General features: G+C 54.8%; 1 non-coding gene across 1 annotated transcript in view; it reads left to right on the top strand.

The window, feature by feature from the left end:
- Positions 1–2,573: 2,573 nt before the first annotated feature.
- LOC126139604 (small subunit ribosomal RNA) overlaps positions 2,574–4,268 on the top strand; it is a 1,909-nt gene continuing 214 nt past the window's right edge. The window contains exon 1 of the ribosomal RNA XR_007528678.1: positions 2,574–4,268. This exon is cut by the window's right edge and continues 214 nt beyond it. This is a non-coding gene — a ribosomal RNA (small subunit ribosomal RNA).

Raw genomic sequence — 4,268 nt, forward strand, 5'->3', positions numbered from 1 at the left:
CGTTGTGCCTTAACGTAACCCACGTTGTGCCTTAACCTAACCCACGTTGTGCCTTAACCTAACCCACGTTGTGCCTTAACCTAACACACGTTGTGCCTTAACGTAACCCACGTTGTGCCTTAACGTAACCCACGTTGTGCCTTAACGTAACCCACGTTGTGCCTTAACGTAACCCACGTTGTGCCTTAACGTAACCCACGTTGTGCCTTAACGTAACCCACGTTGTGCCTTAACGTAACCCACGTTGTGCCTTAACCTAACCCACGTTGTGCCTTAACCTAACCCACGTTGTGCCTTAACGTAACCCACGTTGTGCCTTAACGTAACCCACGTTGTGCCTTAACGTAACCCACGTTGTGCCTTAACGTAACCCACGTTGTGCCTTAACGTAACCCACGTTGTGCCTTAACGTAACCCACGTTGTGCCTTAACGTAACCCACGTTGTGCCTTAACGTAACCCACGTTGTGCCTTAACGTAACCCACGTTGTGCCTTAACGTAACCCACGTTGTGCCTTAACGTAACCCACGTTGTGCCTTAACCTAACCCACGTTGTGCCTTAACCTAACCCACGTTGTGCCTTAACCTAACCCACGTTGTGCCTTAACCTAACCCACGTTGTGCCTTAACCTAACCCACGTTGTGCCTTAACCTAACCCACGTTGTGCCTTAACCTAACCCACGTTGTGCCTTAACCTAACCCACGTTGTGCCTTAACCTAACCCACGTTGTGCCTTAACCTAACCCACGTTGTGCCTTAACCTAACCCACGTTGTGCCTTAACCTAACCCACGTTGTGCCTTAACCTAACCCACGTTGTGCCTTAACCTGCTCTGTAATTGGCATATGACACGTTACATTAATCTAGTGTTGTCTAACCACAACCCTCTGAATATAGTTCGCTACTCGCACCGCCCACCCTCTTGTGTGTCGTTTCATGTTGAACACTTCGCAAGTGTTGCTTACTTTTTACATGCTCCCGCTGTACACTGTAATGTGGACAACTGCAGGATGTACATCGCCCCCCCCCCTCCACCCTGCCTTCGCACGCTGGTCGTTCAGGTGCTTGCGTGTTCAATGCCCTTCGCAGCTGTTCACTGGCATTCGCATGTCGAAGCGCTCAGTCTACGTCGTGGTACGGCCTGTGTCCACTGTCCGCTGATATCGTAAGCTTAATCCTCACATTGTACTGCACATAGGTCCGTATGTACTGAATGATACGCTGTGGCACATGTGTGACCGTACGACTGCGCCCAACAACAGCGAACCATACGGTCCAAATGTTGTGCACTCAGCCACGTGCCGTCTCCCCATAACAGCTACATTGCAGTGTGGTACGCCATAGAGACGTGTGGGAGTAACGGACGCCCTGGATGGCGATCAGCATGAGCCGTCTGTTGATGTAGTGGCGCGTGTATTCAAACGTAGTCGTCTCTTCTCACACAGTGTGATAGCATGGTGCACCGCGTTCCACATCTGCGACATGGTACAGATGCTGGTTGACAGTCGGTCTCGTAATGGACATCGCATACGTAGGGGGCCACCTCCCACGTGTTCTCTAGTCGTGCACATTTTGTTGCGTGTATGTGGGCAGACGTAGTGTGTCGTGACACCTAACAGACAGGTATGCAATAATCGTTGCATTTGCAAACTGGGATGGACGTCTACGTTTGCTGGTGACGTGACGCAACGCAAATGAACAACTGGTAAACCCATTGTGGTGCGGTTGTTGTTGCTGGAGGTAAATCAGTAAGGGCAAATCTGTGTGTGAAGCGATACGCGGCGGTGGCTGGGTGGGACCGTCCCCGGCCGGTGAGGGGGGGCCGCCCGGCGTGCTGGCCGCGCGGTGCGTGGGCGCACGCGCTACAGCCGGCTGGTGGGGGCGCCCAGTGGCAGGCGCGCCGGCCGACGGACGCGGCAGGCGGCGCAGCTGCGCGCCGGGGCACCCTGCGCGCGGCGCCGGGCGGCCAAAGTGGGTCCTCGCGGGCCCGGTGCGAAGCGCGGTGGACATCTGCAGTGTGCTGGTCCGACTGAGGACTGTGTGCGTTGAGGATGCGCCGCCGCCCGGCACTCGGCGCCGCGACGCCGTCTGCTGCTCGGTCGCCCCAGCGGTTCTCGCTGGTGGTTTGTATCGCAGTTGTGCAGACGTGTTGGCACGTGCGCTGTGCTGGGAGAGTTCGCTTCGGCACCCACGTGGGGCCTTTGCCCTTCTGTGGCGCTGGCGTTGGAGCTGCCGGTCACCGTAGGTGGCGCGTGTTGTCTCCCGCCGGCAATGCCACGACAGCACGCTCCCGGGCCTCTGTCGGCAGCGGCAAGCTCAGTTGGGAGCACGGGTGGTCGCACCTAAAGCGTCTACTCGCCTAACTCCGGGCGATTGCGCCTCTCTCGAACCCGACCAAGTACTTAGGACGGCGCTGCGCGCCGCCGGGACCTGAGAGGGTTTCGAGGTGTATTGTGCAGGGGAGCTCAGCCTCCTCCTGTTTGCAGAATAATTGAGCGGACGCTTGCGTGTTCGCGCGGGCCCCTGGGACACACTCCCGGGCGGCCGGCTGCTCAGCTCTAGTTGACGCAGCTCCCTGGTTGATCCTGCCAGTAGTCATATGCTTGTCTCAAAGATTAAGCCATGCATGTCTCAGTACAAGCCGCATTAAGGTGAAACCGCGAATGGCTCATTAAATCAGTTATGGTTCCTTAGATCGTACCCACGTTACTTGGATAACTGTGGTAATTCTAGAGCTAATACATGCAAACAGAGTCCCGACCAGAGATGGAAGGGACGCTTTTATTAGATCAAAACCAATCGGTCGGCTCGTCCGGTCCGTTTGCCTTGGTGACTCTGAATAACTTTGGGCTGATCGCACGGTCCTCGTACCGGCGACGCATCTTTCAAATGTCTGCCTTATCAACTGTCGATGGTAGGTTCTGCGCCTACCATGGTTGTAACGGGTAACGGGGAATCAGGGTTCGATTCCGGAGAGGGAGCCTGAGAAACGGCTACCACATCCAAGGAAGGCAGCAGGCGCGCAAATTACCCACTCCCGGCACGGGGAGGTAGTGACGAAAAATAACGATACGGGACTCATCCGAGGCCCCGTAATCGGAATGAGTACACTTTAAATCCTTTAACGAGTATCTATTGGAGGGCAAGTCTGGTGCCAGCAGCCGCGGTAATTCCAGCTCCAATAGCGTATATTAAAGTTGTTGCGGTTAAAAAGCTCGTAGTTGGATTTGTGTCCCACGCTGTTGGTTCACCGCCCGTCGGTGTTTAACTGGCATGTATCGTGGGACGTCCTGCCGGTGGGGCGAGCCGAAGGCGTGCGACCGCCTCGTGCGTGTTCGTGCGTCCCGAGGCGGACCCCGTTGAAATCCTACCAAGGTGCTCTTTATTGAGTGTCTGGGTGGGCCGGCACGTTTACTTTGAACAAATTAGAGTGCTTAAAGCAGGCAAGCCCGCCTGAATACTGTGTGCATGGAATAATGGAATAGGACCTCGGTTCTATTTTGTTGGTTTTCGGAACCCGAGGTAATGATTAATAGGGACAGGCGGGGGCATTCGTATTGCGACGTTAGAGGTGAAATTCTTGGATCGTCGCAAGACGAACAGAAGCGAAAGCATTTGCCAAGTATGTTTTCATTAATCAAGAACGAAAGTTAGAGGTTCGAAGGCGATCAGATACCGCCCTAGTTCTAACCATAAACGATGCCAGCCAGCGATCCGCCGCAGTTCCTCCGATGACTCGGCGGGCAGCCTCCGGGAAACCAAAGCTTTTGGGTTCCGGGGGAAGTATGGTTGCAAAGCTGAAACTTAAAGGAATTGACGGAAGGGCACCACCAGGAGTGGAGCCTGCGGCTTAATTTGACTCAACACGGGAAACCTCACCAGGCCCGGACACCGGAAGGATTGACAGATTGATAGCTCTTTCTTGATTCGGTGGGTGGTGGTGCATGGCCGTTCTTAGTTGGTGGAGCGATTTGTCTGGTTAATTCCGATAACGAACGAGACTCTAGCCTGCTAACTAGTCGCGTGACATCCTTCGTGCTGTCAGCGATTACTTTTCTTCTTAGAGGGACAGGCGGCTTCTAGCCGCACGAGATTGAGCAATAACAGGTCTGTGATGCCCTTAGATGTTCTGGGCCGCACGCGCGCTACACTGAAGGAATCAGCGTGTCTTCCTAGGCCGAAAGGTCGGGGTAACCCGCTGAACCTCCTTCGTGCTAGGGATTGGGGCTTGCAATTGTTCCCCATGAACGAGGAATTCCCAGTAAGC

Source organism: Schistocerca cancellata, unplaced genomic scaffold (genome assembly GCF_023864275.1).
Source record: "Schistocerca cancellata isolate TAMUIC-IGC-003103 unplaced genomic scaffold, iqSchCanc2.1 HiC_scaffold_685, whole genome shotgun sequence".
Taxonomy (NCBI): domain Eukaryota; kingdom Metazoa; phylum Arthropoda; class Insecta; order Orthoptera; family Acrididae; genus Schistocerca; species Schistocerca cancellata.